Source organism: Crinia signifera, chromosome 9, assembly GCF_055691185.1.
Source record: "Crinia signifera chromosome 9, ASM5569118v1, whole genome shotgun sequence".
In the NCBI taxonomy this organism is placed as follows: Eukaryota; Metazoa; Chordata; class Amphibia; order Anura; family Myobatrachidae; genus Crinia; species Crinia signifera.
In genome coordinates, this window is record NC_139225.1 from 81013699 (window position 1) to 81026981 (window position 13283).

At 44.2% G+C, this 13283-nt stretch overlaps 1 protein-coding gene across 2 annotated transcripts in view; it reads left to right on the plus strand.

Annotated features, from left to right (window-relative positions):
- Positions 1 to 5082: 5082 nt before the first annotated feature.
- The window catches only part of ZC3H12B (zinc finger CCCH-type containing 12B), a 99227-nt gene continuing 91026 nt past the window's right edge, over positions 5083 to 13283 (plus strand). For both annotated transcript variants that reach the window (XM_083159299.1, XM_083159302.1), the window contains exon 1: positions 5083 to 5548. The gene's annotated coding sequence lies outside the window, so the exon portion shown is untranslated. The remainder of the gene's footprint in view (positions 5549 to 13283) is intronic.

The window sequence follows — 13283 nt, forward strand, 5'->3', positions numbered from 1 at the left end:
ATATTTATCTATGTGGTAGTTGACGATGTGTGGTAGAGAGGGGCGGCAAATCTTAGAGCATACCGCCCATAATCTGATTGTTTGACATCCCAATTTCAATAGAACTCCCATTTTTGTAAATAAACTCCTCAGAATTAAGCTAGACCACACCTTTCCCAACAATAAATCTCTGCAAGTGCTCCTTTTTTTGTGATTTGCCTCTAAAGGTGCCCATACACAGGTCCGATTTGTCCTCATCTGGTGGATTGGGCGATATATCAGATGAAACCTGGTTAATATCCAATGTCAATAAGGGATTGGATTTTATTGTTTTTCTTTCATATTTTATTCAGTTAGTATTTAAAAAAAAAGATTGTTTTTTTATATATGCTATTTCTATAGTATCTTGATGGTTGTAAATCAAGTAAAGCAAGAGCATCCATTATATTACATTCACACTGTTTTAGTCATGAGACACGGGTTGCGGTCAAAAGTCAATAGGTCGACCACTATTGGTTGACAATCAAAAAGATGACACATGAAAAGGGTCGACATGGTCAAAAGGTTTACACAAGCAATATGTCATCATGGAAAAGGTCGACATGAAAAGGGGTCGACATGCGTTTTTTTGTTTCTTTAAAAAATAAAAAAAACAGCAGTTTTTCATACTTAACTATCCACGTGGACATACTGCAGAGGAAGAATACAATAGCAATAGAAGCATGGCCAGGGGACGTGGTACACTTGTACGGTGTCCATGTCAACTTATATCGACATCAAACAAACAGACACAAAAAATCATAAAAAAATCATGTCCACCTTTTACATATCGACCTCTTCCATGTCGACTTTTTTTTGACGATGTCGACCTGTGTCATGTGTTGACCTTTTGACTGTCGACCAATAGTGGTCAACCAGTGGCGTAACTATAGCTCCGCAGCCCCCGCGGTGGCGGGGAGGCGCAGAGAAAGTTTGGGCGCCGGGGGTCTGCGGGGCTATAGTTACCCGCTGCTGTCTCTGCCGGTACCTGCCTGCCGTACCCGGTACAGTCACGGTCCCGACTCCCATCTCTCCCAGCGCTGGCTAGTGGCTCCTGCTGCTATAATGAAAACGGACACTTAGAAAATGGCTGCCCCCATACTGCAGACAGTTTTCTGTCTGCAGTATGGGGGCAGCCATTTTCTAAGAGACTTTTCATTATAGCAGCAGGAGCCACTAGCCAGCGCTGGGAGAGATGGGACCGTGATGGCACCGGGCACGGCAGGCAGGTACCGGCAGAGACAGCAGCGGGGGGCGGCGAGGGGAGGGGGAGTGGGGGCGCCCAAAAAATTTGCGGCGGGGGGGCTCAAAATTCGTAGTTACGCCTCTGTGGTCAACCTATTGACTCTCAACTTAATTCCTATTGACCCTATGATCCATACTCTGAGAATAGGGTACAGTATTCTGCACACCTGGAAATACTGCATTCTGACTAAGTACAGACCTTTTCACATTGTAGTGACTTCCTGCACCAGCTTTGTTTTTCTAATTGAAGGGGAAGCTGATGATGACTGTGGAATGCTTCCCACTGTGTACAGTGGACTCCTATTGGTCTCGTATTCACTGGCTTTTGTTACACAGAAATATCCACTCAATGGAGAAAGCTGTTCTACACATATCATTAGAGCAGGGTGGTCCAAGTTCAGTTTTCAAGGACAACAAACGGACAAATGAGCATTGCACTGTATTATGCAGTGCTAGAGAATTGAGATCGCTTGTAATAAAAGGCAATGTTCGAAGTGAAAATAGTGTTATGTATTTAAAAATGATTTGCATGTTATTTTAGAAATTTTGTTGGTGCTTACAGTGGCACATTTAATTGTCAGGTTGTCCCTATGCACAACATTTAGTTGTGCCTAATGCAGTGGTTCCCATCCACAGAGCTGGCTCCTACAGGAAATTTGCTTTAATGTTATCACCAGTCCTGTTGGAGCTTACAGTTTACATATTTTGGTACTTATGTAGTACCAGGGAGCCCACTAAGCAATTTGCTTAGTGGGCTATTCTGCGTAAGGAAATCGCATCACATGTCCCGTTTTAGTGCCATATGATACAATGCGTGCGATGTGATCTTCCTAAGTAATTTATTCACTGCTCTTCAGCTTCTCGCATGCCATTGCACCTGACGCAATATTTATAGGGTGCGATGCTATTAACTTTACTACACTGCAATGACATGTAATGTGATTTTTAGGCACCCCCCACCCCAACCTTTTCATACCCCCACTATCCACGTGGGCATGGATTTGATTTTATATAGTGTGGCGTGTGCAGCGAGCCACCGAGCCCGAAGCGTGGTGAGCCCCACGAGGGGACGCGGATTACTTTACATGTTTTCCGCGTCCGCTCACCACGCTTCAGGGTCGGTGGCTTGCTGCGCTCGCCACACTATATATAGTCAACTACGCGCCGACGTGGATAGGACGCCTTCCGCAACCACTCACCACGCTTCGGGGAGGGGGGGGGGGTTTAGGGACACATTCACACCAGCCATACCATACATCTGACACAGTAATGAGGACATGTGTTGACGAGAAACTGTAAATTTACTTAATAATTATTAATCAATAAAACACAATAATTAATGACATTTATAAACAGAAATCAAGAGAAGTAACAAGAATAATGACAATTAATGAAGAAAAAACAGAAAAATTCAGTCACTATGAAGGCCGTGAATTTGCTATGGGCAGGAGTGTCAGCGCATGCGGAATATGGGCAAAGGGATTCGCAGCACCCAGAGTCTTCCTCCACATGAACTCTTGGAGGTATGACTCCAAATGTTGCCGGGACGTTCCTTTATGGCGCTTGTTTCTCCATTTGCATGCCCCCCACAGCCGCTCTATATTGTGTGTGTGGAACCCTGACTCTGGGTCAACAAAGTTATAGCGATGGTTCACACGTGCGTGCTCATAATCTGCCTGCTGTAGCTGCTCTGTATTATATGCTAACAGCAATCGGAGTAAAGTATTGATCCAGGAGCAACATGTACGTTGATGGCGGCCATCAACATACTGGCATCTCTCTTTTCAACTGCAGTCAGAAAGCAGGCACCTGTCTCCCTACAGATCCCTCCAAAAGCCCATTGCTGAGGTAGCATCCTCCCCACATGATTCTTTCTCTTCACGAAGAGGCTCTCATCCACTTCGACCACCATGCCAGGACCGCCAATTTGCCTATGGGGCTGGGAAAGTAAGTCCATAGCACATGCCTCCCTCATCAAGCTGTTGTACTGCACGGTGGTTTTGATGAACATGTGCAGTTCCTGGTCACAATACACCACACTGGTCAGCTCCTTGGCCCAGGAGTAGATAAACCGGACCAGGGTGAGGAAGTGTAACCGGCACCCTGGGAACCAGTGTGCCGCTCTGAGACTGACCTTTTTGCGGCATGCCTTAATGTGGCAGCACCACTTGCTTTCCTTCAGGGATAGCCGCATCGGATGGCCGTTAACACAATTTTGCGTGTCCGGCAGGAACTGGTGTCTCTGAAAAAACATCACCGCCTCCTCCTCTGTATTAGGCAAGGTGAACATGGTAAAATGTTGTTCACCTCCCATGACTGTCACCTCTGTCACGTTCTGCGCACTCACTGAAGCTGCCATCACTAACAGTTATTCCCCTCAGAATGAATCTGACAGAGACCGGGAACACTTACGCAAGTTCTGACTGACTACGCTATTTCCGTAGCTTAAGCTTATTCTGAAAGCATAGCTACGGTAACTAACAAACTTCCATCCATATTAACTACTGAGATCGCATCGCATGGCACTAAAATGGGACGTGAGATGCGATACGATTTTCTTGCGCAAGCGAACGTATTTTAATTGGGCGCCCTGGTACTACATATTTTTATTGCTACCTCTGTACACCATTGCTGCATTATACGGTGCGATGGTTGCATGCCTTTTGAACTATTTAGTTCAAAGCACATCGCATATAGTTCAAATCGCATTGTTTTTCTATATGGTTTGCGATACAATGCAATGCCCACTCCCACGCCTCACAAAGTACAAAAAAGTATGTGCAGGTATTCTATTTTTACTAGATCGCATGGCATCTAGTTTAAGTCGCATGCTGTTTTAGGATATTTGTGTGTGATACTCGCTGAAGGCATTCGCACAGGGGGTCTGAACATGCACAAATACGCGCATGTGCAGACACCCCACAATCGAAACAGACAAATTCACCCCGTTCTGATCAAACCTGAATTAGGCCCTAGATGCGATCTAGTACAAAACGCACACCGCACTTTAGAAACATTGTTGGTGTATTAATTCATCCTTTGGGTGCAATACACAGGGCCAGTGTAAAAGGCTTCCCAGCACCCTTGGTAAAACTTAAATCTACTACCCCACCAATACCCACTTTCCAGCCACTCAAGTGAGGTGGCGTATTAGTAGTTCTACAGCCACCACCTATATAAAGTACAAGGATGTCTTCCTACTAGACATCCTTAGTTTTGTGATAGGCAAACTTGGTGGTGCCCCTCAGATCCTGGCACCCTAGGCAGCTGCCTCACACTGGGTGACTTTGAGCTGAAAGCAGCTCAGTTTACTCGTCTGAGCTGCTTTCAGCTCGAAAGCCGCCCAGTGTGTACGGGACAGTGTTGAGCGCTGATGCGTGCTCCCGCACCATTGCTGGTATTCACAGCAGATGAGCAGCGGAGTGGACAGCTTTCCATAGTGTCCTGCTATGGAAAGTTGTCCACCCTGGGGAAAATCGCTAAAACTGGCGAACAATCGCTCAGTGTGTATGCACTGAGTGTTTTTCAGCCCAGTGATTTTCCCCATTTTCGTTATCCATACACTATGGTCAAAAATGCCTAGTGTGTATGGACCTGTAGATCTGGCCCTTGCTATACACCCCAGTCCCTTTTCAGTGACTTCCTATGTTTTACATTAGAGGTCATGTTTTATGCAGAAACAATTACTGAATGATATGACACCTCCATTCCACTAATAGTGATAGCCCATAAATGTAATTCCTCACACCAATAAGCCATTGATAAAAGGAGAATGCAGTCAGGCGAAGACCAGCATATTAGCATCCTCCTCAGCAAGGCCACAAATACTCATTAGGAAGAGTCATATATTATGATATGCTGTCTTCCATTAATCTGGATACAACGCGCTGCCCTCCCTCCCCTGACAGCCTCGCACATCATTAGCTCGGGCAAATTGATCAAGAAGACTGGAAGCAGAGCTGTTGCAGCAGGAGGCTGGTGCTGCTGCTGCTGCTTGTACGAGTGTGACGATCTGCAGGAAGTGCAGGCAGAGGGGCGCCCATGGCCTGCTGGGAGATGTAGTCTCTGCGGGCTATTAGGACTATGAGGAAACATTACACAGCGGACTGTATTTCCCAGCAGGCACCGCGGCCGTCACTTTGCTGGATCGGAGCTGTGTGCATACATTTATATCTATTGTATTATTTTCTACACTCACATTTCACTGGACGCTTGGCTGCAGGGTGCAGAGTATGGGTGATGAGCAGGAGATTATGTGCAAGCTGGAAAGCATCAAAGAGATCAGGTATGGGCCTTCCATTGTATTGTTGTTCTATGAAATTACTGTAGAATGCATTCTGTTCTGCACAGACTATTGTTACCCTATGTAAAGTGCTGCATCACTATTCCCATACAGTTATTATTAGAATGCTATTTCCCCGTCCGTTGTAGAAGCAGCACGAAGTGCAGGATTGTTATGGCCAAGTGATATCCCTGGTATATAGATGTGGAGCTGGTGCAGTCTAGGAGCCGTCCCCCATTGCATATGTGTGCATACAACTGTGCCCTAGGGATTCTGGAAATTGTGTTTTCAGTATTTAAGTAATATATACATATGTGCTTAATGAAACGTGTGCAACCATACTACTGGGCGATACCCAATTTCTTGCTGTGTACAGGAATGGCCTAATACTGGCAAGAACCCAATCTCACAGTCTAACTACCCCCCTGCACCTATTTGCCACTGTTAACTCCCTACCATTCCCACCTCCACGCCCCTCCTCACTCCTTGCTCTTGACTTTGTCACTTATTTCATATCCAAAATTCACTCCCTACGTCAGGACCTCACATCCCACCAGACCATCAGCAACCAACCACCTCCTCCTTTACTACCCCTCCCCATCTCTGATATCCTTCTCCCATGTATCTGCTGAGGAAGTCATGGCCCTCGTCTGTACGTGCCCCCTCACCACCTATCCATCTGACCCTATAGCCTCCTGCATCCTCCCCTACCTCTCTGCCTCTGCCTGTTCTCATCTAGTCCACCTCCTCAATCTCTCCCTCTCATTATTTATCATCAGGCACTTTCACCTCTGCCTTAAAGCATGTGCTCCTCTCCCCTATCCTTAAAAAATTATTCTACTTTCCATTGCTGGCCATTTGCAGGTTGATTGACAGGAAGCTGCTGTTTCTTGCGGCACCCTACCATTTGTTTTTCCAGGTGTCAGGGAAAATGCAGGTGTGCCCAAGCATATTCAGCGAAGGTGTGTGACATCAGCTTCAGCCTCAATCAGGCTGATTAAATTGCAGCTGCTGAGTAAAGGCCCCCATACATTAGCCTAGGGACAAGTTGGATCTGATTTCCCCGGCAGCTCCCCGGGAGGGGTCACACATGATTAGGCACTTGATGTGCCAAGTTTGGCATATGATAAATCGCCATGCGATTTATCATATACAACTCCCGGGAGCTGCAGTGGGAGATGCGGGCAGAATCAGCGGGCGAGGGGCGCTGGGGAGTTGCAGGAGGGGGGGGGGGGGGGGGAGGCATGGTAAGCTGTCAAATAGGCAGTGGGCGGGGGCGCCAGAGAGCTGGAGAGCTGGGCAGGGTAGACAGAGGCAAAAGGAAATAAAAACTAATACAAATGAATGGGCATCAGTGATTGGCTGAGAGCTCTCTCAGCCAATCACTGGCTTCCCATTCAGAAGCAGCCAACGTCCCCCGCTCACTGCTACTGACCACCTCTCTCACTGCCCTCTCAGTGTCCCCCGCCCGCTGACCTTGCCCGGAGGCTGCACATAAGATTTAGGAAATCTTATATGCAGCCGGTCCGACTGACCGACTCCGATCCGATGCGCACAGGACCGCGCATCGGGTTGGATAGGATGTCTAAACATGCGATTTAGGCCGATTTAATGGCCCAATTCATCTGAATCGGGTGAAATCGTACCCAAATCGCATAGTGTATGGGGGCCTTTAGTCCAGGGCTACTCAGAGACTCACACAATGTGCTAATCACTTGATGGTGATTGAGCTGCAAATGGATATGTAGCTTTTTGCTGGCATGCAACATATTTTTTACCTATTCACAGGCTTGCGAAGGGCAGGATTACACTCTGGCAGGGGGGCAACTAACTATTCGCACAGCGATCGCAAGGCGCTGCTAGTCTGAATATAGGCCCAAAATCTGTGTCTTGCTGGACTGGTGTACAGTGGGGCAAAAAAGTATTTGGACAGCCACCGATTGTGCAAGTTGACCCGCTTAAAAAGATGAGAGGTCTGTAATTTCCATCATAGGTACACTTCAACTGTGAGAGACAGAATGTGGGGGAAAAAAGGAAATCACATTGTATGATTTTTAAACAATTTATTTGTAAATTCTGTCGGAAAATAAATATTTGGACAATCAAAAAGTTTAACTTAATACTTTGTAATATATCCTTGGTTGGCAATAACAGAGTTCAAAATGTTTCTTATAGTTCTTGAGCAGGTTTGTACACACTGTAGCAGGTATTCATCCAGATGGCCACTGGAAAACTTTAGACGGGCCTGGACATGTGCTGGCTTAAGCAGGGGAACCTTTCAGGCCCTGCGGGATTTGAATCCATGAGGACGTAGTGCAGTGGCGTAACTATTAAATATGCTCCCCCAGCACTAGAGGAGGCTGCCGCCTCCTCTAGTATCCTCAAACACTGTCTGCAGTATGGGGGCAGCCATTTTCTAAATGTCACTTTTCATTAGCAGGAGCAGGTGGCATTATGCTGAGCAGTAAGGGGAGGTAGGAGGGCGCTGCCAAAATTGAGCTGGGAGAGCAGGCCCCGGGAAGATGGCAGTGGGTAACAATAGCCCCGCAGCCCCCCCGGCGCCCTCACTTGCTGAGCGCCTCCCTGCAACCACAGGGGCTGCGGAGCTATAGTTACGACACTGACTTAGTGTGTTACTAATGGTAACCTTTGTGACTGTAATCCCAGCTCTCTTGAGGTCATTGACCAGGTCCCTCCTTGTAGCTCTGGCTGATTCCTCACCATTCTCAAGATCATTGATACCCCACGAGGTGAGATCTTGGAGCCCCAGGTGGAGGGAGATTTTCAGTGATTTTGTATCTCTCCCATTTTTTTAATAATTGTGCCTGCAGTTGATCTCTTCTCACCAAGCTGCTTGCATATTGTTGAATAGCTCATCCCAGCCTTGTGCAGCTCTACAATTTTGTCCCTGGTGTCCTTAGACAGCTCTCTTAGCTTGTCTTTTATACAGATAACCAGTTCAAACAGGTGCCATTAGTACAGGTAACGAGTGGAAGATAGAAGAGCTTCTTATAGAAGAAGTAACAGGTCTATGAGAGCCAGAAATCTTGCTGGTTAATAGGTGTCCAAATAAATTGTTTAGAAATCATACAATGTGACTTTTTTTTTATTACCACATTCTGTCTCTCACAGTTGAAGTGTACCTATGATGGAGATTACAGACCTCTCATCTTTTTAAGTGGATCAACTTGCACAATTTGTCCCACTGTATTTTAATTTTTTTAATATTGATGTCTCCTTAACATAGCCGTTTATTTCTAAATATTGTATCCATTATATTGAATTCGTTTTGATTCATACAGTGTACACTGGCTGACCAGTATTCACTTTGATTACATTTTGGCAATGCCTGTACAGTAGGATTCAAATGCGTTAATTTTGTGAATGCTAAAGAATTATGTATGTTTGATATTCTTCCTTCAAAACACACTATGCCGCAGGACAGCTTTTAGGTGACTCAATCCATGTTCTGTTTCTGTATAAATTACTAGTATTTTTTTATTTTTATCAGTGCCTGTGTGTTGCTGGTCATGCATCAGAGCAACTTACCTCCAACCGTCCAATTTTACTTTCATACAGAAAATTGGGATATATAATCAATGGCGCAAAAGAGATGATACTTAAGTTTCTTCGGTTCAGTCTTTTTCCTCTCTTGTAAGATGTTATTCTCGGATGGGCAAGGTTTGCCAAATCAGGGTGTATTACGTGAGGAAAAATAAAGATTACAATTCAATATTAGTGTGTGTCCTTTATTATGAACACTCTAGAGAGTGGGTGCTCTGATTGTATAAAGAAACTGGGTCACTTCAGGCGTACCAGAACTCACTGGGTAAATGATGGTTTCGCTCTTGTAAAGGTTTCTTTTATCCCGAAGGGGCTCGGTCTCAGTGTGAATATCTCTCCAGATATATGTGAAACGATCAAAGGGCTTTTCCAGCCGTGCTCATGAAAAAGAGAAATCAGTGTCTGAGACTCTCTTTCAATAGTGAAGATAAGTATATGTGAGAGCTGTACAGAACACAGTGAGTTGTGACAGCATACCTCACTTACATAGGTGATTAAAAAAGAACATATGTGAAAGGTTTCTTTTCCTTAGATAGAGGAGAAGCGTACCCCTACTCACGATGTTATGAGGAGTTTTCAAACCTATAAAGGTTTCTTTCTCCCGTATGTTCTTCATAAGTGCTCTGGGCAATTATAGTGTCCACTATTTCGGTGCTCCCAGGTGTATAAGAAATGTAAAAGAAATACCAATGTGATTAAGATATGTTGAATAAGTGATATTTCATATAGAGTTATCACCCTGAGATTTGATGGCGTACCTTACTCACCCCTTAAAATGGGGGCACAAAGCCCGTAGCGGTTTCTTTATGGGTATATCCCAATACTGCTTTGTGTAAAACCAGGAGGCCAATGTAGGTAGAAAATTCCAAAAAAAGACTTTATTCCATAAAAACACTTGACATAAGTCCCATGGGCAGGTCATGAGGACACATAAGGAAACATTCACAGAAAAAACAATATCCAGAAAAAAAAAAAAAATAATATTTAAAAAAACCAAATCAATCTTTAAAAAAACATGATATACATACATCCGAGGTGGTGGCTGTTCACTATCCTCTGGCAGGATCTACGCTTTTCGGTCGTAATGACCTTTATCAAGATATGCCAGAGCAGAGTGAAAAGCCTGTATTTATGTGATGAACAGCCAATCACAAGGGACAGGAAGTGACATGTGCAATTTATTTCTTCCCTTGTCCCAATATCATACAAATTAAAAATTCATGTATAGAATATAAAAGCCATACATAAAACAACTCTTTAGATATAAAAAAGTCCACAATTTTAGAACAATTCATCACTTTTCAGTCCATATAATGATGGTGATGTGTCCGGTTGCCATGGAAACCTGTGTGGCATTACCGGATCCGTTTCAAGCTCAATGCCATAGATACTGAGGGATCAGATATATTCAGTAATTACATTGAATGTTGGGTAATGATGGATGGTATAGGCAAAAGTCCGGGATGAAGTTAGGCCGTAATATGAGCTTATCGTGCCTACCTGGAAATGCGGCTGGAGCGCAAGCGGCCGGAAGTAACCAGACGCTATTGAATGCTGATGGAACGCAGATGCTCCGGCGTCCTTCCTCCTGTTAGAAGGTTGGCGGGAAAAATCCTTGGAACGCACGCCAGGAAGTCAATGCGTGCGTTCCACTTGCTATGGGCAGTGTTGATAGGATGCTTGGGGAAAGATGATTCCGGATTTCCGCCGGGTTGCCATGGCAGCCGAACACCCTGTTTATAAGCAAAAATACAAACATATTATAACACAATTGCGTAATAACAGCGTGCAATATTTATCATATTGACATAATATGAGGCCTTACTAAACGGAGGAGATTTTCTTTCCTCATAAGAAATGGTATTAATTCATAGCGCATTTTGCTATGTCAGATGTTGACCATTAGCCCTACTGTCAGAGATCTAACTTGCCATTATTAGTTAATACAACTTAATTTACACTGTGCATCACTAAAGAGGTTTATTTTGAAGCCTTTATAGAACTCGACAAGGAAAAATGTGATCCTTACATATGGATCGATATAAGGGAGGGGGAAAGGAAGGGATTTGCGATGGTATTCTAGGAAATTTACGGTCCATGTCTCGTGGGCCCAACAGCGACTATAAGAACCATTTAAGTTCAAAATCGCTGTTGAGCCCACCGGGCATCAGAGTCTTGCAGTTATATATAAGGTTCATTTCAGCCATAGCCAGGGCTACCGTACAGTCAGGCTGTCTAAGGTTTCCATTTGTAATTCTAAGGCCACCGAACTCCCTAATCTCGTTACTGGAACATCGGTGAAATGCCTTAAAATGTGCCGCTAGGGCATGAGTTTCCAGGCCCCTTTTTATGTTCCTTAAGTGTTCGCCAATGCGAACCTTCAAGGGCCTGGAAGTTCGCCCTATATAGTATTTGTTACAGCTGCACATTACCATATATACAACGTTTTTTGAGCTGCAAGTTATAAACTCTCCAACCTTAACATTATAACCATTGATGGTATATTCCTCCTTTTTACTATTGCCTGGGCTTTTGATGTTTTTACACCCTTGGCAGGCCCCACATCTATAAAAGCCCTTTGACTTTATCCCTGGCTTTGGGGCATTGGACAGGAAATTACTACTTACTAAATTTTGACGAAGGTTGGGAGCTCGTCGATAAATGTGTTTGGGTCTCGCCGGGACAATTTTGCCCAGAATTGGGTCTTTGAGGATAACGTCCCAATGTCTCTATTTTCTTGTGCTCGTCAGTGAACGTAGTGACGAAAGCATAGGCATAATTGTCATTTTTTTCTTTTTTGGGCTTGGCGGAAGTTCGCTTACCCTCTCTCCTGTCTGGTTTTCCTGAATCTGTTCTAGGCCCTTTGTAATGGTGCTATCTTTGTACCCACATGCCAGGAATTTATCCTTCATTTCTATAGCCTGGGTAGTATAGACTGAGTCGTCAAGGCAGTTTCTTCTAAGCCTCTTAAATTGTCCTGTAGGTACAGAATTAAGCCAGTGTTCATGGTGACAGCTGGAATATGGGATATATGACCCTGAGTCAGTAGGCTTTATGTAATTTTTGAATTTCAGAGTTTCGTTCTCAACATATACAGTGATGTCCAATAAATTAATTTGAGTCAGCTGGACATCAAAGGAAAGAACTATATTTCGATTGTTACTGTTGAGATATGTACAAAACTGACTGAGGGTATCCCTCTCTCCCCTCCAAACAAAAAAGATGTCGTCAATATACTGCATGTAGGACACCAGACTCACCCCGAATGGGTTGGGAGCCCAGATGGTATCGAGCTCCCATGCGCCCATAAATATGTTCGCATAACTTGGGGCGAATCTGGTGCTCCAGTCGCATTTCCGGGTAGGCACAGTAAGCTCATATTACGGCCTAACTTCATCCCGGACTTTTGCCTATACCATCCATCATTAGCCAACATTCAATGTAATTACTGAATATATCTGATCCCTCAGTATCTATGGCATTGAGCTTGAAACGGATCCGGTAATGCCACACGGGTTTCCATGGCAACCGGACACATCACCATCATTATATGGACTGAAAAGTGATGAATTGTTCTAAAATTGTGGACTTTTTTATACATAAAGAGTTGTTTTATGTATGGCTTTTATATTCTATACATGAATTTTTAATTTGTATGATATTGGGACAAGGGAAGAAATAAATTGCACATGTCACTTCCTGTCCCTTGTGATTGGCTGTTCATCACATAAATACAGGCTTTTCACTCTGCTCTGGCATATCTTGATAAAGGTCATTACGACCGAAACGCGTAGATCCTGCCAGAGGATAGTGAACAGCCACCACCTCGGATGTATGTATATCCTGTTTTTTTAAAGATTGTTTTGGTTTTTTAAAATATTTTTTTTTTGTTTTTTTCTGGATATTGTTTTTTCTGTGGATGTTTCCTTATGTGTCCTCATGACCTGCCCATGGGACTTATGTCAAGTGTTTTTATGGAATAAAGTCTTTTTTTGGAATTTTCTACCTACATTGGCCTCCTGGTTTTACACAAAGCAGTATTGGGATATACCCATAAAGAAACCGCTACGGGCTTTGTGCCCCCATTTTAAGGGGTGAGTAAGGTACGCCATCAAATTTCAGGGTGATAACTCTATATGAAATATCACTTATTCAACATATCTTAATCACATTG